The following is a 21,801-nucleotide window of genomic DNA, read 5'->3' as shown; positions in this document are numbered from 1 at the left end:
CTGCTCTGGGCCAAAATTTAATTGGAAACCAGTCTCCAATGGCATTTTGATCATCTTTTCAATTTCTAATAGAGGAAAATGTTTTAATGGGTTCAAACACCACATTTCATCAAGTTGCCTAGGGAAACTGAGGCTGTCTTAATTTTGTTTTTCTGGAGGTATATTTTATTGTTTCTTCTCAGGTTTACATTCCCAGTGCTGAAAGAATACAAGCCTTGAAGGTGCATTAGCAGAGGAGTACTCTGAGAAACCACAACCTCCCTGTTCATCCAGCTGTTGGATTTAGAGGAGACTTCATTTTGGGGTTTGGTTTAGCTCTTCAGACTTCTGCCGTTGCTGTCCTTAAAGGCACAACCTGCAACATTAGGTCATGGTTTCAATCCACAGAGCATTTCTCCCATGACAATATTTACTTATACCCTGCTACTCAGTCCTTCTTAACATGATTGCGACAGGTTTGTCTAAATCATGGATTGCTTTTAAAAAGCAAAAGAATTTAAAGCTCTGTGGGGTTTTTTTTAGGCTGTTTCACTGCTGAACCTTTAGCAGTCCCTTCATTCTGTTTTTCATGATTTCTCCCCTGTTCTCATACTAAGATATTCATACTGTTTTTTGCATTTAGAAGCCACTGCTAAGGAAAAAAATATCGTAAGTCTTGTGATATGTAACCACAAGACTTGGCAATACTTCATTTTCCTTCAAATTTAGCATCTTCTTTTCATACACAGGTTTTCTCAGATTTCTTTTGCTTGAGGAAGCAGCCTGGAGCTTTGATTTTGCTGGGTATAATATAGTAAAAAAAGAAGAAAGGAATAGTTGGCTATTGCTCCAATTGGGAAATGTAATTTTTTCTCTCAGCCCATCAGTGAGTCAATGCTGGCTGGATGGAGGAGCTTGCTCTTGTGACCAGATGGAGGAAAGCTGGAACTGGGATGTGTAATCTGAGAGCTCGTTTCTGTGAAGAGGCTTCCTGCCTGCATTAACTGGAGGGAAGTGTTCAGAAAAGAGGTAAATAATCTGTGAAGTGGTTAATCTTTGTCCTGTTTGGGCTGTTTTGTCTATCTGTCATTGTATTGCTCTGCCCACCCTTCTTTTTTTTGTCGGATCCAGGGTGTACCATGCACATCACCCTTTATACCTTTCACAGTTTGCCTTTGGCCTTTTGTACTACAATTTCCAGAACCTCTTGGTGAACAGGGTGAGAAACAGATCCGTTTCAGTAATTTCTCACTTTCTACTTCTTTCCATGGGTTAAAATTCAGCAGGATCTTGTTCCTGATATGATTCATAGCCTGGAAGACAAGAACGCAGGGGCTGCAGTATGCAACAGGTATGAGAAGGGAGAGAGATACTTTATGCTGCTGTTGTCACCAAAAATAGATCTGTAAGGCTGATGATAGAAACCCTCAAGATTAAATACAAATAAGAAGGAGCAGAGGTGAGCCCTATTCTTCTGCTAGCTGCATAGGAATAAGTGTTAGGGACATACATGAGCTTCACAGATAATCCCAGCCTGTGATATCCAGTTTTATATTTGATATAATCTTAAAATAACAGCATGTAAAATGGGAATTTCCTGCTTCTCCCAGCCATTGCAGAGGCCCAAACTGAGACATCCCACCTGTGATCCTGGGGCTAGGAAGATCAGACTTGAGCGAGTGTCACCTACTCTGTGAGGACAGTGACATCCCACCTCCCTCACCCATCATAGGCTGTGAAAATGAATGCACAGGGATAAAGCGCTTTGAGATCCTCAGATTGGGAAAGGTCAGGAGAGCGTTGCCGTCTCTTTCAGGAGCTCCAACACCAAGGGGAAAAATAAATCACACAAAGCTTAAATAGGAAACCGCAGCTGCTGTCAGATTAAATCTGTTACAAGTGCATTCCACTGCCTCGCTGAACAGTGTTTTATTTCACACCTCAAAATGTGAGGCCCCGTGCCATGGACTTGCTCCTTTTTCCCTATTCCCCCTAGATGACTTAACAAGCTGAAAGTGCAGCTGGAAATTAATGCTTCCTGTCTTTTTAAATAATGTGACATTGAAATCCTGGTATTTAATGCGTTGGCATTTAACATGCCACAATATTTCAGTTACTTTCCACTGGTTGGGGTGCAGAAGTGTTATTACAGCTGTTCTGAAATTCTGACAAAGAGGTGCATTTCTCTGTTGGGCTTTTCTTCTCCCTTTTTTTTTCCTCCACTATGTCCCACCATAATTGCTTTTTGCCGCATCTCTGAACCGTAACCATGGCGATCCGCCACATTCATCAGAGGACCCTCTTGTTGTTTTGCTTGTGTGAATGTAAGGGGGGAAAACAAAATAAAAAAAGAAAAAAGAAAGAGGGGGCATAAAATATCTGCAGAACTTTCAAAAAAAAAAAAAGCAGATTTTTCTTTTTTTTTTTAATTTATTTATTTTCTTGAGGACAAAAGCTGTAGTGAAGAAGTGGCCTGGTCTAAACACCAAGGACTTGTTCATAGCCTAAAAAAGGAGTCTAGTTTTGGAGGTGTTGCTTTTTGTGGGAAGCAGACTTCGATAACTGGAGCTTTCAAGCCTTTTCCTTCTGAAAGGAGGAATTATCTGCAGAAGGGGCAGGAAAGGTTGACCCTTTTCCATTTCTGTCTGATGACAGATTGGTCCTTGTTTGGGGAGCAAGTTTAATGCAGAACATCATAACCATATTAAAGTCATGCCATTTCTGACTGGGGAAGGAGAAATCGCCTGGCTTTGGACAAAGATTTGGATCTGCCCCTGTCTGGGTTTTCTGGGAACAAGATTGCATAGTTGGTGAGGAAGGAGGGATGTTGAAACTGTTGGATGTGGTGGGGCAGGCAAAAGATAAGTGGAAAGGGAATGTTCTTGCTCCAAGATGATTGTCAATATCTGCCACCTCAATATACTTCTCTTTCAGTCCTTCAAAAAGCCTTGAAAGTCGGCCTGGAGACTTTCATGCAGACAGACTTGGACAGTACATCTTTGCTCAGAGTCTACTTAAGTCCTGGAGTTGCTTAAGAAGGGATGGGAAAGCTGCCCGATATCCACGGTATCCCTTGTTTGGCTTTGCCCACCCAGTGTAGCAATTCCAATCCACCAGTCACTGCTGGTGGATTTTCCAGGACGCAAAGAAAAGCCAGCAGTGGTTGTTAGAGGGTCTGTTTGGGATCTCCTAGTGTAGAGCACAGGCATGGTGTGGTTTGCGCTGTTCAGTCTGTCAGGTGAGATGGCTGCGGATGAGGTTTGGTGCCCTGTAAAACCTGGCTGCTCTTAGCTGTGGAACTCTTAAGAGTCGCTTGCTCTCCATGTATTTATGCAGTGCGATTTAGCTGTAGAATTGACCCCTGTAGAGGTAATACAGCTTATTTCCATGGAGTAGAAACAAGTACCTGATATTATTTTACTGTCCTTCAACATGACAGCCAGCAGCACAGTGATGAAGCAGTTGTGCTCTGGATCCTGCAGCAGCACTCACCAGGTGATCTTGAGAGATTTCCCCAACATCTTTGCTGCAGCAATCATCTGCAGCAGTACCCAGTTGTCTTGTAAATCAGTAGCTCTTGACATGAAGCCTCATCTGAATGAGTAAGTATATGTCCCAAGGCTGTAAATTGTTACAGAGGCTAGGGTTTGTTTTGGCTTTTTGGCATGGGGGCTCTGGTGTCTGGGACTTCAGTACAGCAACAGGCTGATGCAATTCACCCTAAATACCAGCTTGAAATTCACTCGAGTCCTCTTGCATTCCTGCTCTGCAGTGGCTGGTAGCACTCATCAGCAATGATTGAGGAGGTGTGGCAATTAGCAAGGGGCTTGTGCTCTTCCTCTTTTGCTCTTCCTCAGCCAGGTACATCTCTGCCCTCTTTCCCTTCCTCACCAGTGGTTCTGGTGGATCAAAGCCTCTGCCAATGACCACGTTCACAGGTTGGGATCTCAGCTCCCACCCTGTGTCAGTGGTTTCAGCTAGCCCATGGACGGTTCTGGCTGAGGCAGGGGCGTGCATCTCCTTCTGCCATCAGCACAGAAACCCCAAAGGAGGAAAGTTCCTCAGGCAAAGCTGCTTATTGATGTGCCTCAACATGGGCATTTGCTGGCGAGGCAGAGCCACCAGAGCATTGCTCAGTGACCTGAGAGGTATTTGGTTGGAAAATGTCTGGTTCTGTTCTCGTCTAGGAGCCATTTGATCCGTCCCCAAAGATGCAGCACAGCAAAGACCCTGGGGCCCTCCCATGGGTGACAATGGATATACTGGGGTCTGTAGAGCAAACTGGGTTGTCTATAAGTCAAAAAGTCTTAGAGACCCATTTCTAGGTGGGATTGTCAATATAGAATAACAAAGCAAAAAGCACTCCAGGCTAAATGTTATCAGTGATTATTTTTAACTTCATTTTTACTCTTTCTGATGTGTTCTTCAATCTGTCTTGTTGATGTTTATTTTTCCATTTGTGATAAGGGTCATATGTCATGCCTCCCTTGCATCAGGTGCTATACAACCATGTACTGTCCTTCCCTCAAACAGTTCACAGAGTCTTTCTCTGTGGATGAATTTTCACTGGCACTGTGGTCACTGAGTTTTTCATGCCCTTTAATAGGAGTTTCTTTAGAGGATGTAGGACTCCTTATTTCTGTTCCCAAAAGCACTGAAGAAGTATGAACCTCCTCACTGGAAATAAAACAAGACATAAAAAGACAAATAAGTTTTCAAAACATCTTTTATATTCAATATTTTCAATCAAAATTAGTAATAATTAGCAACACCTCAAAATTCAGTGGTTTGGATATTTAGCATAGTGACACTTATTTGTCCTTGGGTTATTTTCTTTCTTTCTGCTCTGTTTTTCCACATAAGGAAAATGCATTTCCACATTCCCTAAAAACCTGGGACCTTAATGGTAATCTCTAAATATTCTTTTTTTTTTTCAGATATTTATTAACCATAATGTGCAAATTACTCCAAATTGTCTGCTGAGTTCAGAAGTGTCTGTCTATGGAAGAATGTTGCGTGTACTGTTTGAACTGTGCAGTCACAGGAGAAAGGTAGAACCTGTTTTATGAGTAGGACCTGCACTCAAGCCTGTTCCAGCTGTGTTTGATGAGGGATTTACTGAGTGAACTTGCAGATGTAGAAAATTGTTAGTGAAAATTTTGCATAAAGCTAAAGCTTTATGAATGAAATGAAATGAGGTAAATTAAGTGGTGACTAATCAAAAATGAAACAGCATCTTTTCAATGGAGAATAGTCTTAACCTTTTTTTCTGAGGAAAATAGCACAATGAAGGAACTATGTAAGGACCATATGAGGTGCAGCCTGTGAGGCTGCAGGAGCTCTGGGAATGCAGCACTTCATCTCAAGGGAACAGGGACACATTGTCACCTGGGCTCTGGAGCTAGTTGTCAAACACTCTATGCTACAACCCCGAGGTGCCAATTTAAACTTAGTTTTTTTCTCCCCTAGATTTGAGCAATGCCCATTGTTTTCAGTCTCTTGTGGAGGAAAAACAATAAACAGGTTCTCCAGGGATGTGTTTTGGAGGAGCCAGAAAGGTACGCCCTCCATATGACTAATCTCTGAGTGAATTGCTCTAGTACAAGGTAGGTCCTGGGCCACTAATGTAGTTTGCTTTTTCTTTAGCTGTCTATTTTGGTTGTTATGGCTGAACACAAAACAAGGCTCAATGGGGCCATTCGATGGAGCTGCCATAGGCGGAGGAACCTGCTTGAGGTTTCCTTGGAGCAGCATTTCAGCGGTCTGTGTGATGAGCGCCACAAACCACAATGCCAGGTAAAGCAAATGGAAGTGAGAGCTGAAAATTAAATATTTTTAATTAAAATCCACATCTGCAAGCTGCTCGTTGAGAGCCAGGCTTTGGCTGCTAAATTACACTGACACACTGGGATCACCAGTGTCAGAGACGGTAATCCCAGAGAGGCAGCCAGCAGATCTGGTTAATATTTAAAAAGCTGCTGGCGCCTGATGGAAACTGTTTTGTGAAATACTCTATCCAGGCTGATTGTTTCTGCTTGTGAGTAGTGTCTTACGTGGGTAGCTTAGCTGTCACTTCTGTCTCTAGGGCAAGTGCGACCTCAATGCAGGTTCCAAGATGTCTTTGAGCTCTTTTTATGGCCACTGAATTAGGTGTTATGCCAGCAATGTACCATAAACTCAAATTAGGCCATCTCTAGACTTCTAAATAGCTCTGACTGCTTTTCAGTGGCCATGGATAGTATCTCTTGACCACTGTCTTCTCTCTCAAATATTGAAACGGCAAACATGCTGCTAGGGTTACCAAGCCGGGGGCTTGTATACCCCTTGCATCCCACTCCACTGCTGGCTTGTGGCCCTCCACTTCCCTATCTCCTCCATTGGCCACCTTGCAGCCACAGGCATCCCCCTGAATGGGGGTTTTGTGTCTCTCTGTGGTTTGAAGAGACTCTGGGGCTAGAAACACGTGGCAGGAGACATTTCATTTAGCCATCTTTTTTTCTGTTAACAGAATAACTCTGAATTGGTTTCACACAGTCCTTCCTAATGGAGCTACGGAGGCAGGGAAGAGCTGAGGTGGAGTTAATTACATTTCTCTGCACCACTCTGTGTATGTTATGGGCCGTGAGAGAAAGGGTTTGAAGCCTTTTAGCTGTGATTTCAAAGCCAGAGAGTAGAGCAGCACATTTATTCTTGGTTAATATGCCTCAGCTACCATCAGCATTTAGCAACCCCCTACCCTGTCTTTACTGCTGTGTTGTTTTTCGTGCAAATGGATCTAATAGTATGCTTTTCATTAAAAACAAGCAACAACAGAAGTTATAGCCCAACATCTTTTAGCAGGAAAGGAATGATGTCAAGTGGCAGATTAAGAAAGAAGTGCCAGAAATGTTTTAGGAAGGTTTTTGGGGAGACCGAAGTTGAAGCTTTCTCTTCCTAAATCTCAGGTTTGGTTAAATTGTGCCTCCTTAAATGGAGAAACAGGAGTGGTAAAAGAAGCTGAGAATCTAAAGATTTAAACATGAAGATCTCTGCAAGACAAAAGCTTGTCACCCCCATATATCTTCCCAATCAGTTGGGAAACAAGACTTAATCAGTTGAGACAGTCTGAGCAAATAGGGTTATCTTTTAGCTTTCTCTAAAAGTGGCCAGATTAATACTAAATTCCATCGAATGAGAAGTGAAATTTGGAGAAGGCAGTGCACCTCAGAGAAGGGCTGCTGTCAGCACCACAGAGGAGACAATGAAACACGAATGGTCAGGTTCACTTTTGTTTAAAATCAATTTCATTAGCTGCAACGCAACCTGGTTGTGTTTGGATTTTCAGTAATGGCTGGGAATAATTAATTCTCCTTCATTTACAGATCTCTCACTCTCTCGTCACTCAAAAGAAAACCCCCAAATTGTATTAAAAAAAAAATTACGTTGACAACAAATTAGCTCAAGAAAGACTTTAAACCAGTTGTCAGTGTCCCTTCAAGTCAAATCCTCTTTCCACTTATAGCACAGACGCATGAAAGAGGAGGCTGCTGTTCCTCAGCGAGCGCAGAGGAAGATTGAGTTGTGTGTGGGTGGACAGAACAGGAGAACACTCCAGTTACTTGGACCACTCCTCCGGCAAAATTAATAAGTATTGTTAGAAAGTACTTTGTGTGAGGGGGGGGAAGTTAATCTCCTCAGTGTAGTCGAGTGATGGGGCTGAGCTGGCAATAATAGTCATTAAGGGGAAAAAGAAACTTTATTGAAAAAAGTTGGCTAATTTTCTCCACCATTCAGACTTATTCTGGGGAAACAGGAATTTTTGTCGCTCTTTCCAAACTGGATAAATCACTTAATCTACAAACCGTAACAAATCCTTCTTCTGTTCCAGCTCTCTCTGAAGTTATTTTTCCTCCAGAGAGGAAGAATTGCAGCCCCAAACTTGATTCAAAAGGGTCCAGGATATTTAAGCCTTCAAAGGTCATTCAGACACAAACTAAGACAGACCATCTAGCAAGCATGTGGGGATTGAGTTCAAAATCAAATCTAGGTAGTACAAATACCCAGAAGAATTTTCTTTCCATTTTCTATTTTACCCCATCACTCATATGTTGTACTATTGAGTTATCTAAAGAAATAAAACATGTTTATGTTATTTAGGTATATTCAGCAAACTTTATTCCTCTCCCAAGAGTTCATCCATCAGTTCGAGCCACCATGTAAGCTGGGGACGTGTGGATCTGTAAGTATATCACTGCATCTTTCCATACCCTGTTCCTCATAATGGCTGGTTGGCAATACTTCAAAGAAAGGCCAAAACTGAACCCAGGCAAGCACCCATAAGCCTGTCAGAAGACAAAAAGGGTGAAGAAGGGATAAATCCTTCTTGCACTCCAGAAAGTAACCACAGAAATCTGATGCGTAAGACAAATATAATGCAAATATAGAGCAATTCAGTCCTTTTTTCAACCCTTTGGGGATGTGCAGGCACTCAAGATTCATGTCTCCTTGGCAATACAATCCCTTCCGAAGGCTTATCAAATTCCAGTTCAGACTTCTTACTATAACTGCTTAATTTTAGAAAGCCATAACAGGGTTTCAATACTCAAATAATCAATACTGGTACTTCAGTTTTCATGTTAAGTTTATTTATAGTTGATCTATAATTAACTGATCTTGTTCCAATGGTGTCCTTCAATTTAAATAATCTCTTTCTTTACTGTTCCCCTGGCCTCACCATCCTGAACCCTGAATTCATTTAAGAAGTGCCATCATAACATATTTTTAGTCTTTAACTGTTTAAAAGGTCCCTTAACCTCTTCATAAGGGAGTCATTCCATTCCCATCACGTATTTATACCCTTCTCTGCACTCGTCCCAGTAAGGTTTTTGTTCTTAACTACAGGCACCAAAACTAGATTAAATACTTCCACCATTTGTTATCAGTGCTTTGAACACTGATACTGTAATTTTTGGTTTTAACAAAACCACCTCTCCTAGTGCAATCTTGTTATTCCTTGCCTGACCAATAAACCAGATTCTTTCTTTCCTCTGTGGCATTTAATGGATTACATTTTTCCAAGGCTTTGACATTTCCTTCTCTAGGACTTGGCAGATCTTTGGATGAGTACAGCTGTGGCAATTCCACTTTGAGGAAGCCAGAGTACCACTGACCTTTGCTGGCTGATAAAGTCTCACTGCTCCATGTGCTCTTGGCACCTCTTCGGCCACTCTCAGCATGATGAGCTTGAGCAGAGCAGGGCTTGTTTCTGTGCCTGAATGGAACTGGTAAGGTGAAGAGAAGTGACAATTCAGTAATAATAATTATAATAATACCACCACCACTGGTATAATGATAGTCTAGGTGATCCCCTCTTAGTCTTTGTTCCTAGTGTGATTCGAAATCAGCAGCTGAAAAGGTATTTTCAAATGCAATGAGTATAAGCTATGCTTTAAGCATCTTTTACTACTGGGTTTTGCAAAATTACAAGCTAATTCTTGTTGCCTGTGAGGTTTCCTAAGAGCCACAAAACCAGTTGAAGCAAATCACGGCGACTGTGTGATTTGCTCAGATGGTGCTTCGGCAGCTCCATGGTAGTTTCATGTGTGTCACTAGAACATTAGAGACTGTCCCAGGTTATCATTCACTTTTGAATCAAAGATCATGTTTTTATATGAAGAATGCAATTATAAATAGTTTATAAAGTGTTAGTAAATTATTAATAGAGAAGAATGCTCAAGTCATGAATAACATGTTATAGATTATTTAAAGCTCATCAGTTCTGGTAGCATAGATGAATATAAACCTGGCTAATAAGCACAGTATTGAACAGTCCATAACAATTGATTTACTCGTTATTAATATGTCTATTACTACCTTATTAACCTGTTGTCCACTGTTTATGTGATTACCCTGACAGTAAATGAATCTAAAGTGATTTCTTTTGAAACAATCATTTGGAAAAGTCATTTTCCTAAATTCTGAATTTTGAATTTATTGAAGAAAACAAGTAAGCATCTTTTTGTTCCTGTAGTAAATTAAAAGCATGTGATTAATTATTTTTCATGGCTTCCCAAAAGGTTGTATTTTTTCTGCCATTGCTATCAAAACTCTTTTCCATAAGATAATCAAGTTAATGCATGGGGAAGCGAGTAAATGAAAATCATTATTTTCATCTGAGGCTTGGAAAGGAAAAAAGTTTAACAGCTTGACAAATGGAAGGACTGGTGGAAGTATGGTCCAAGTGTGGTACATTGTTGAGATGGATGGGATGTACAGCTCTGGTTGTACATAACATTAACGGAGTGCAGCTCCTGCGATGACACTGAGGAAGGAGGAGGTAGGGTCAATATCAGGAAGCATTTCCTGGCAGCAAGGTCTGTTGGGCAGTGGAATGATCTCCCTGGAGAAATGGAGGAAGTCCTGTCGCTCGAGTCAATTAAAGGGTTGTCTAGACAAAACCCCCATTAGGATATTCTCCAAAGGACCAGCCTTGGAGATGGGGAGGGAAATGACATGAGGGATGGGAAAATGACCTCATCCATCTCTGTCATCTTTAAAATGCAGAGGCTATGTTGGTGTTGGCTACCCCTCCACTGAGGATGCCAGTAAAGATGTTAAATGTAAGGATAGCTTTGTGATATGGGTGAGGAGGAGTCAGTAAATATCACTGACTCGTGAGAACCGGCAAAAAAGTCTTTATGATGCGTCTTCTGCTCACTATTTTTTCATGAGGTCTGTATAATAATTAACTAAGCATGTGAGGACAACTCTCTGGTCCATTAATAGTGCCCAGTCGGTTACTGTTTGCATTTTATAATCTTAAAAGATAACAAAAGAAAAAATTAAATTGCAGTACAACTGAAAATGTTGGAGAGTCCTGTGCTGGAGACAGTCATCTTGGCTCCATCCATGGCTGCATTATTTAAAATTAATGCCGTAGTTTAATCAATTAAAGGAGCTCAACTATGCCAAGGTAATTGTATGTGGCTTTATTCTATCTCTCTTGACAAACCTTGGCCCTGTGGTCTGAAGCAGTAGTGACTGCTTGGCAGCCTTGGCTGATGGAAAAAGGCCATCCCAGTGGGAAGGTTGGTTACCTGGAGCACCCACCAGCAGAGACTTGCTGGCATTGAAGGAGGCTTTACTGACATCTCTGCCCTCTCAATTCTGGTATGGGATGGGCATGTGGGACCTAATCAAGGACCACATCTGCCTGCCTGGCTGCGAGGTATTGGAGAGCTACCTGTTGGATTTGCAGGCAACATAAATGCGATGAGATTTAAGGCTGCTTCAATTTAGACAGGATTGGAACCTCCAAGACACTCTTGGAAATCTAGAGTGGCTCTAAAACATCTCAGGGATACACCAAATAAGTACTTACCTCAAAAACTAGCCTTAAACCTCATGCAGACTGACAAGGGTCTGTCAAACCCTACCTGTGCTGAAGAGCAGGGAGGAGATAATGATGGTTTTTACCTTACTAAGGTAGGAATTATTTTCACCCTGTGTGATGAAAGTTTAATAGTGCACATCCAAGGCACAACAGTACAATTCATCTCATACTCAAAATGTTATCCTGAAAATTACACTTTAGTTAACAAAAGCACACAGCAATCGTCTCCTTGTCCAACAGCTAGAAATCCTGAAAAATCAGGTAGGGAAGGCTAAAAGTAATTTCCTTTCTCTCACACAATATAAATTGCTTTTGACTGTTTGTTTTTGTGCAGGTATTTATTTTTTTTTCCTATTAAAGTGAGTTTCCAAGGTCATTAAAAATGAATGAGAGCCTTTAAATTTCTAAATACCAGAAGAGCTCCCATTAGCTCTCATCCTGCTGTCAGTGTCTTTTCGGGAATATCGAAGCCACAGATGCAGAGGAAATGCACCCAGTCGGTAGATAACGCCTGACTGGCCTCTGACCCTGAGGTTAAACTGCTGTCTGGGCTGTGCAGACCAGTATCCCCCTTCCCAGGGATGGGAAGCTGCCAGCCAGCTGTCAGCATGCCAGGGCATTGCATCCAGCCCAGGGACACCATGATACAATATCTTTTTAATGTCCTTTGCTTTCATGCCCCTCTGTGTTAGCCGGGATTGTGTGAGCCGGCGCTGAGCCTCTCATCGGTTGTGTTTTCGTAGCTGCCAACTGAATCTGATTAGTTTGTCTGCATTCCTGGGAAAGTAAATATGTTGTTTATCACTGGGTCCATCAAATCCTGGGTATTTCGACTGATGCTTGTTAAGGCATATTATTATTTATTCTCCTTATTGTGCAATAGCCACGAGGATTTTTACAGTCTGTTGAGTTATAGGTAAATGGGTGGTTTATCAAGCTAATACAATGAGACTGGTAAGCCAGAGCCAGACTCTCTGAGCCTCTGGTGCAATAAGGGAAGGGACAGAAAGACAGAAATTCATGTAGCTTTGATTTGGTCCTGATGGCACTAAGGAGAGAGAAGAGTGATTGTTGTTGTCAGAACTGGGCAAGCCACTAAAGCAGTTTGCTTGTGGACTGATCCTCACGCAGAGATGGGTCCCCCCGAGTGCCCTGCTCACAGAGTTCCCCTCGTGCCTGCCTGAAATATTTAACTGAAACATGCCTTTCCAAAGCCTGGATATTGTATAGCTTTGTTAACACCATCTTGAGCTCATTTGTGTTAGGTACCAGGGAACACGAGGCATTTTCCTTCCAATCCATCATAAATGGTAGTGTTTGCTGCTGCTCTGGTCTCTCTGCTTCTTTCAGGTTCTTCCCTGCCCTGGCAGTATTTGCACTTGCAATAATACTGTGAGTTGGGATATTGAGTCTAAGTGACTTGCCCCAAGCTGTACACAAAGTCTGAACCTGAGGAAACTCAGGTCCTGATCTAAGCCCCTGCTCATCCCCACGCCATCTTCCTCTTTCTACCCTGAGATGGAAAACAGGTTACAGCCAGGCATGCTTTAAATCACAGAATATAGACATAGGGCTGAAGAGCTTCCAAACAGGGTCTTCCTACCTGAAATACATCTGGCAGTTCAACTACAGAAAAGACTCTTCACTTCCCTCTGTATTATACTTAGGTGCTTCCTACCCCAGATGTGCTGGCATCTTTGTGGTGGGTGAAATGCCTCCTGGGAGAACACAATATAGATGGCCTTTGTTAGAGCCAGTATTCCTGCATTTGGATCTTCCCAAGCTTTGACTCATTACTGATTATCAGTGCGATGCAACATGGTCTTCAGGGAATATACATGAACTTAGTGCTCATCAGTTACATGGGCTGTATCTTCTGCTCTCAGAACAGAAGCTTCTAATTTTTATCTTTTAAAATTATTGTACATTTACAAAGTGGATTTCAAAATATATATGTTTTCCCTTTGTTGCCATGGATGGGGGTTAAGAAAAACCCACAGAAGTAATTTTCAGCCTCGGAGTAAAGCAGTGAATAAAGCTAAGCAGGCTCATAAAGGATCTTTTCCTCAGGTTGTAAAGGCCTCCAGTTAGTATGAGTCTTGCCTTGTTATGCTTACACAGAAATTGGAAAATCAGACTCAAAATACTGCAAGCCCAGCAGCTTTGGTTATCAGAGTCTCTGATAAGAAAGTGGAGAACAGCATAAGTACAAATCACACCGATTTGGGTATAAACCATTGCCGCTGGTTTAAACTCAGCATTGCTTAATCTTCATCTGTACATTTCTTCCACACCAAAACCCCTCACACATAGAAGCATTCAAGTCTATGCCTAAAACACATCTAGACTTAGGGGAGCACATCTGCTGGCAGCAGCAGCAGCTGTACAAAAGCATTCTCTGCTTGCTTTCATCTCCTTCCTAATGGAAAGGAAAATGGAGCATAAAGATATTCTGCAGAAGGTTAAGTGCTCCCATCTAAATGTGGTGGGTTTGGAGGAGTCAATGAAGCAAAGCCAGGGGGAGGGGATGCGAAGCGGGTGGAGGGGTCTGGAGGGGAGGCACTGGTTTCTGTTGTTTCACTGCAGATGTGTTATTCCAATTAACTTGAAAGCGGGAATGCCAGGGGTGAGCAGGAGGGAAGGTGAGGAAGCATTTTTATGGCAGGAGGTGAAGTCTATGCTGTAGACAGTGATGGAGATGACCCTCCTGGTCTCTCCAGGGTCATCTGGTTTTATGTGAGGCAAGAGGTGTAAAACCAGTACGTGAAACCCAAACAGGAAGGGCCTGAATGGCACATGTGGAAGAGCTTAACAGGCACATGCTTGACCCAGGGCCTGGATTGCTGCTCATCACTGAGCAGCCCCTGTAATTACAGGCTTTGCTGGACACGTCACTGTAGTAAGTTACAGGATGACCCTCTTGCCTTAATTTGCTGATAAGCACTGTGATTTGACTATGTGTGTATATCAAGCTCTATGGGCTCGTTGGGTGAATGGCTAGCATTAGTATGTAGATAGAAGAAAAGATCTTTAAAACATCCCTGCTGCCCTGCGATGCTGAAGATACCTGTAATTGCACTGTGGTGAGTCTGGTGTTTTAAACAGCATTCCAGGCTGGAAAGGAGGAGGAAAGGAAGTGTGTGTGTGGGGAGGGCATGGTAATACTGAGAATAAAAGTTAATTAAAAAATAAAATCAAGAGAAATGTGTCTCTAAGGCCACTTCTCTCGCAGAGACCACCTGTCAAACGCTTCCCTGTCTATAAACCCAAGATTGGCTTCCAATCTACTCTGCAGTTCTTTAATTTTTAATGCCTCTCCCCTGGTCTCACAGGTGGCTATTATAGACAGAAGCTGTCGCCTGTATAGATACAGATGTGTGTAATGCACGCAGTGAACATGAGTGCTCGGGATTCAGGAACTGACACCAGGCGGGAGCAGGAGCTGCCAAAGGAGGTTGTTAAACTGCAGAGCGCAAGGTGGCTCAGCATTGTTAGGGATTGCCATGTCTTTTCTTCCTTCTCCTTTTTTTCCTCTTGAATCTCCAGAATGTCATCTTGGTGAATACGAACTGACAACAGCCCTAGATTGTGAACCGGAGGCAGACAATTCAAGGTGTTGGTTGTGTATGGGATTTTGAGGCAAGAAAAGCTGGTTTTAATCCAAGCCTCCTCTGTGCTACAATACTTAGGTTCTCCATGGCCACAGTTCCAGGTAAAAAATAAGGGAGTCGTAATTCTTTCTTTACCTGACACACAGGGGTGTTGTGAGGCTCAGTTAGTTAATTATAGTAAAGCTTCTGAATAATAATCATAATAACACTTAGCAAATGAAAAGCGGGTATTATTATCGTTAAAGTAATGACAAGGCACCCTGCTGAAAGAAGCAAATATAATGCTGATTATTAAAATCATTTGTATTTAGTGGAAAATGTTGCTGCTGCTCTATAAAGTTAGAGATGTAATCTTGTTCCCAAGCCGTAACAATAAGTAATTCTGAGTGCTTTGTTGTGAGGTTTCTCAGGATATAGGAACAAACAGGTACCTTCAGTCAAAGGGCTTCAATTTTAAAAATTAAGAAAACAATGGGAAAAAAAGAAAAGAAAAGCAACATCTTGCTGAGATGAGGCCAAAGGTGTGTGTCTTATCAGAGCACAAGCTGTCTGCTCTGCCCACTCCTTCCAGTGCAGCGTGCCCCAGGAGCAAGGGGTGAATTTGGGAAGAGTTGCTAGGGGTGAAAGAAGGAGGGGGGGGCAAGTTTGATTCTTGAGGATAGCTGAAGGCAAGAATTTGGTACGAATAGCACCCATTAATTAATTATTTCTACAAAGCCCAATGATAAGCTGTCAGATTCGCTACTGTCCATATAGCTTAAGTATCTTAGCTTATATATCCACCACTTCCTTTGAGTCCTCAGTGTCACAGCCCAGCCACTCTAGGCTCTCTTTTTTCTCATGCACATGATTGAAGCTTTCTCACAGAAAACTTCCCTGCTTTGCCCAGGGCACAGCAGAAATAAGCCCCAAACCTGCAAGGATCCAATCACAGCAATGCTGCGAGGCTATCCTGCCAAGGGGAACAGCTGGAATGAGGAAATAGAGGGAGAGTTTGGATTAAACCTACTGAACGGAGAAAACAACTTCTGATTTTGAAGTAAATATCCATCTTTTTGGTTAATGATATTTTTTTTTTCTTCTTTTTTTCCTCTTTAACTACAGTTTAAGATTTGAGAGACTGGAAGGGGCCTGTTGAAAAGTCACTGATGTCAAATGCCTTATGGAAAAATGCTTGTTCCCATCAGGAATATCCTCGCTTTGAGTGGTCATAGCTGGCTGACATCGCAGATGTTGTCTCAGAAAAGGGTAAAAACATTGAGAGTGTCTCTGGAGAATCCTGTCACTCTCCAGACGTGCTCACTGTGAATCCTGCTTTAAAACAAATAGTAGAGAGGGAAAAAATCTGCAGAGTCACTGTTTGTGCTGTATATTCTGTGTTGACGGATGGGTTCGGTTACTGCAGCTATTAACCCAGCAATTTTTAGGAACATAAAATTAATTTTTGGAGGAAATAAACTACATAAAGAAAATGAGTATAATTGAATATCACTCTAGTTCCATGGATTCTAGGGCTGTAAATTGCACTTGACATTCATGGTGTCAGGCTTCCAGGTCTTTAAATCTGTTCCTTAAGGGTGACTTATGCAGTGAGGGGCTAATGTTTGCTTTAGCAAGTTTGACTATCTCAAGGGGATCCCAAAATTGCCATAAAAGAAAAGGACTGACTTGTTAATACAATCTTTTTGCTTTTGGGCTGTAATATTTCACCTTAAAGTTGACTTTTGATCCCTGGAATGGTTATTATTCACATAAATGAATGTGAATATGACATAAATATTTAGGTTGACATTCAGGTGTTTGTATTCTACTTGTGGTTGTATTGTGGTTGAAGTTGTATTGTATTTTTGGTCCTGTGACTGTACTTATCTACTTCCAAGGTCTTGTGTGGCCAGTTTTGGAGGGTTGAATTGTAACTCATTTCATATCCTGGGGCGAGAATTCATCTATTTCAGCTTTTGAGCCTTCAAGCATGCAAAAATGCAAACACAAGGACGTAAGTTTTATGGTAAATCAGACAACTCTTATCTTAGGAACCTGCCAGTTAGTTTTGATCGATTTCTGGAAGCGCAAGTTTTGAGACTCAGAAATTCATCATTATAACTGTAACATCCTTAGACCGCACTGTGAGCTGCCAAGAATAGAAACCACATTAGATACATGAATTTATCTCTTATAAGGTCTTGTCTTGATGCTGGCATCTCCCTAGATGATCAGGTGTAAGAGAAACAGAATCCATGGAGGCATCTTTTCTGGTCCAGTCTGGCAGAGGCAGTTAGGAACTCTTCACTTTCTTTGTTTAATTTATTATACTGTCATGCATAAACATCTTCAGGAAAATATTAATTAGAGTGTGTATTCCTTAACAACAAACTCTAAATGGATTAAACATGCTTTACTCGATGAAGCAAAGAAGTGTTGATGAAGAGAAATTGAATTGTATCCCTGAGATAATTTTCTATCTCTGTGTCGAGAGAATATGGGCAAACCAATGCTTGTAGAAGAAACTGAGCCACCACACTTCAAGTATCTCAAGAAAATAATATTTAGGACATACATATTAATTGATTTAATGTAAAAATGCTTGATACAAACTTGGGCTGAGACTTTAAATTGAGGTCCTGACCATTCTCTGTGGTCACTAGAGGATCCCACAAGAATGGGAACGACCTGGCAATTTCCAGTTTGGATAATTATGTTCTGCCTCCTTATCGTTTCCCATGCCCTTTCAATTAGTATGATAATCATCTTCACTTTGCGACCTACACTGAAGTATAAGTGAAGGAACATGCTGTTAAATAGCTGCCATGTTCCACCCCAGAATCAACCACTTTTCGGCAGTGATGCTGGAACGGAGAGCTTTGTCTTAAACATGTAAAAAAACTCACTTTAAGCAAAAAAAGGCACAAATAAAGGAGCTGTGTCATTGTAAATTCAGTAAAATAACAGCAGGTGAGGAGACCTCCGCTGCAGCTCAAGGGTGAATTTTTAGTACGACTAGTGCAGTCCATCAAGCAGCTGCAGAGGAATGAAGAGCTGCTGCAGCTCCTATCTCCCTGACAGTGTGATTTAAAGAACTGCTCTTTGCTGGCCTGGCCTTGTGTCTTTCAGCTGCCTTGAAAGGGAGGGAGAAGCAAGTCTCTGCTCCCTCATTGGCATTTGTCTTAAAAATAATAAATAAATAAAAAAGAAAAGAAAGAAAACCCAGGGAGTGTGCGGTTGAGCGGTGGAGAGACACTTTTCCACACCGAAACCCCTGGCCAGCCCTTGAGTAACATGACAATGGGAATATTTCACTGTGCTTCCTATGATTTGTTTACATTCTCCTTAATGGTGAGGTGTTTTTTACACCTTGTGACAGACACAGTTTGCTCCGAGACAGTGGTCCCAGCTGCCTTTTGGATAGCAGTTTCCTTGCAAGAGATATGTTGCTATTTTGTGTGTTTTTTGATATGCAGCCTAAATGAAGTCTCTGAAGGAGGATCTGTCTTTTGCTAACAGCCATCATTTTTATATAAAGTCGAAGGTATTCATATTATGTCTTCATCTTCTATATCTCAACTAGTAACAATATCACAACTACTCCCTCCTGACAACTATATTCATTTCTCATTAAAGATATTTCATGTTTTATTCAGGAATTTAAATGAAGCTATCAGAGCCTGTAATAGCAACAGTTTGGGATAATTGTATCTCATTGATGGCAGCCTCAAGAGTTCTAATTAATATATATTTAGCTCCCTGGCTGTCTTTAGACCAAATGCCTCAATATGAAAGACAGGGAGAGGCGATAAGGGGAGGGGGAAGGGAACACACTCCAAAATAACAGCCCCTTTTTGAAATTTGGATAGGAAAATCTGTGTTGCAAGAAGGAACTGCGTGCTTAGGGATTCTTTCCTTTTTTTTTTTTTTTCACCCCCATTCAATCCAAAATAACTTTTGAGATATAGGCTCGTTCTCAAGAAAAGAAAATACAAGAATATAGATTTACCTCCCACTTGTTTGGGAAGGGGGGAAGGAAGGATGACAAATATGTATTTTTCTCCTCCAATGATACACCTGATATCCGAGTTCAGCTTATCAGTGGTCTCTGCTTTTATTACCTCTTTCCCTGCCTCCTTCAGCCGGAGTGCTCCATTCAAAATTGCTCCGTTTCAGAGATATGATCTGCAATGCAAACAGGCTCTCATTACACTTTTTCATACTAAGGAAAAAAGAAAGCTTACTTTGGTGTATGCCTGATTAGCCCTCACTGTACAGCTCTCCATTTTCTTATTCCCTTTGGGCTTTTTTCATTCCCCCCTCCCTTTCCTTCAACGCTACCTTTTTCTCTGTTGTATGAAATGAGGCTAGGAAAAGATTTGGGGAGGGGGTATTATTCTATCATTGGAATTCATAGCACTTGTATTCACTTACAAGCCTGAACTATTTTCTCAAATCACTTCAGTCTCTGTGACTTTCTTAGACTGTAGTTTATAAATCACTTTTGTGGTACACTATCTAGAGGGGATCAAGACCCCTGGAAGCTTGAGTCATATTGAATTGCATTGTGTAACGGAGAGTCATTAGGAGTTTACAGTCAGGGGGAAAAAAGAAGTCTTATAAATAGGCTAATTCAACTGGCACTTATATGTTTTAAAGGCATTATTGAGGAAGGGGGATGGTAGTATTATTTGCTCCCAATTTTGCTCTCATCAGCAGCAGCTGAGGGTGGCTCTTGAATAGGACAGGAAAAGAGATTTTACAGACCTCCAGCTTTAAAACCTCTGGGATATTTTTTTGCCCTTTATTATTTAAGCAAGTACTAAGGACTCTTTATGGTTTATTTCACTGACTTCCGAGCTGGAAACTAACCCAGCCTATGCGGGCTCAAATTGCCTCAGTTTCTCCTGAATAAAAGTTGCTTTTCTCTTACTTTTACTGATTTTTTTAAAGGTGTCCCTTTGAGCAGAGTATCTTGTGCAGAGCAGAACAGGGGCTTTCTGACAGTGAAAGGATTTTTGGTAGGAGCTTTACACAGCAGCTGCAGTTTTTCAGTCCGAGTCTGACAGTCGGGAATAAGGCTATTGCAGGAAAGTATCCATGGCTTTTAGCCTTCCTTTTTTCCTATTTTTTTTTAAGAAAAAAGGGTGACGTAATGAGAAGGTGTTTATTTCATTTGGGTGTGTTTCACTTGCAGATTCGTGACACAGAAGTGTCAGCCCCTGGCTGTTGCCTTGATGGAGACTGGATCTTCTTGGCTGAGGTTGGAGGATATCGGGTACCTGGATATCCTCATGCTTACAGGTGTGGTAGAGGGAGAACAATGACCAGAAGCAGGTGCCTGGCCCTCAGGAACTCTGACTCACTGCCAGCAAGCTCATTTCTAGCCGAAATTGCTGTTTTTTCAACCAGAATGGTGATAATTTTCAGTGCTGTCTGCAGATCTCGGTCCCATGTCATCCACTTCCATGCCATCTGCGGGGTCACCGTGCTCAGTGCAGACAGGATTTTCTCAGCAAAACAAAGTGAACCCAAAGCAAACCCTCTGTTAAAAACAAGAGCGGAGTCAGGAGTTCAAAGGGTGGAGAGCTGAGCAGGCTCGTGTGGCCAGCAGCTGCTCTGTATGAAGTGTCTCCTTGGGATTCGGTTGATGGGTTGCTCTGCAGCTCTGCCCTGGCGCTTCCATAACCTGGGTTGGAATCCAGCCCAGCCCTGAGAGATGGAGGGTCAGTCCAGTTTGATAGTGTAAGGTCAGAAATGGAATGAGGCTGGGATATCTCAATTGAGATTTGAGTGTATAAAAGTATAAATCAAAAAAGCAAAATCCTTGAAGGGACACCTTGCAGCTGTCTCGGGAAATGAAAGGCTTTAAAATAAGAAGGCTCAAGAACAGGAGAATCCTGCAGCCGGTGCAGCTAATAACACTGTTTGGTTTTGACTCAGCAAGTAGCAAACTTCTCTCTGCTGACTGTAAAAGTAGAGAAGGTGTATTGTCAAACCTGTGGAGAGATGCTGCTTCTTAACCTAGCAAGCTGCCAGCATCCTGGGGAGGTTATATGTGCACATAAATACAAAATCACATAATTTATACTGCTACTTGCTGACCAAATATGCTGAAAAAGTTGTTCTAAAAAGGCTTTGCCAACTGTAGGGACTCTTCTTCTGTGTCCTTGAATATTCTCAACAGGCTCAAAGTTCCCCACCAAAGTCATGGAAGGGGAAAAGAATGGGCTTTTTCATCCACGTTGCTCCTGAATGCTGCTGTCTCATTTTGCTGCAGGTTACTCATAATTTTATGCTTATTTAAACAGACACATATCTAGTTTATGGGCATATTCCAGGAAAAAAAAAGAAAAAAAGGCATGTAGCTTAGAGTGCAGTTCTCATGGGCAAACACCTGATCCCCTTTAATAAGAGATAAAAGGGAAACTATTCCCTTGCCAAGCTGCTACATTACAGGGCTTAGCTTGCAGTAGCATGCTGGTAGCTGCACGTCTGAGCAGTGTATGGCACTGCAAAGGCTCAGCTTGCAGGTACCGTGATTATCAGCAGCTTGTGCCAATGTCACTTATACCCACTGTAGCAGAACTTGGATGTAGCACTGAGCACCACATAGGACACAGGAGAGGTTTAGAAGTTCAGGATGTGCACATCTGGCAGTCAAACACAGGCCAAAGGTGGACCTAGCTGATGTTTCAAGCTGCATCCTTACTGTTTTAAGGATTTAGATGTGGTTTGTTTTTTTCTTCCTTCATAATTCCCAGTGGCTTGATATTTTTATTGCTATTAGTATTTCCTTAAGGAAAGCGAGTTGAGTGCTCAGCTCCCATATGCTAGTGTATTCCCCCCCCCCCCCAA

At 41.9% G+C, this 21,801-nt stretch overlaps 1 long non-coding RNA gene across 1 annotated transcript; it reads left to right on the top strand.

Annotated features, from left to right (window-relative positions):
* The first annotated feature begins 976 nt into the window (after positions 1-976).
* Positions 977-9,186, top strand: LOC130603905 (uncharacterized). The gene is made up of 4 exons (XR_008973322.1): positions 977-1,008; positions 2,914-3,045; positions 5,449-5,585; positions 9,060-9,186. It is a non-coding gene; the product is annotated as an uncharacterized LOC130603905 (long non-coding RNA).
* Positions 9,187-21,801: the final 12,615 nt, after the last annotated feature.

Source organism: Pezoporus wallicus, unplaced genomic scaffold (assembly GCF_028554395.1).
Source record: "Pezoporus wallicus isolate ANWC-B61680 ecotype Strahan unplaced genomic scaffold, APGP_CSIRO_Pwel_v1 contig_3952, whole genome shotgun sequence".
NCBI lineage: Eukaryota > Metazoa > Chordata > Aves > Psittaciformes > Psittacidae > Pezoporus > Pezoporus wallicus.
Note: the sequence above shows the minus strand (reverse complement) of the source record. Positions and strands in the feature narration are given on the sequence as shown.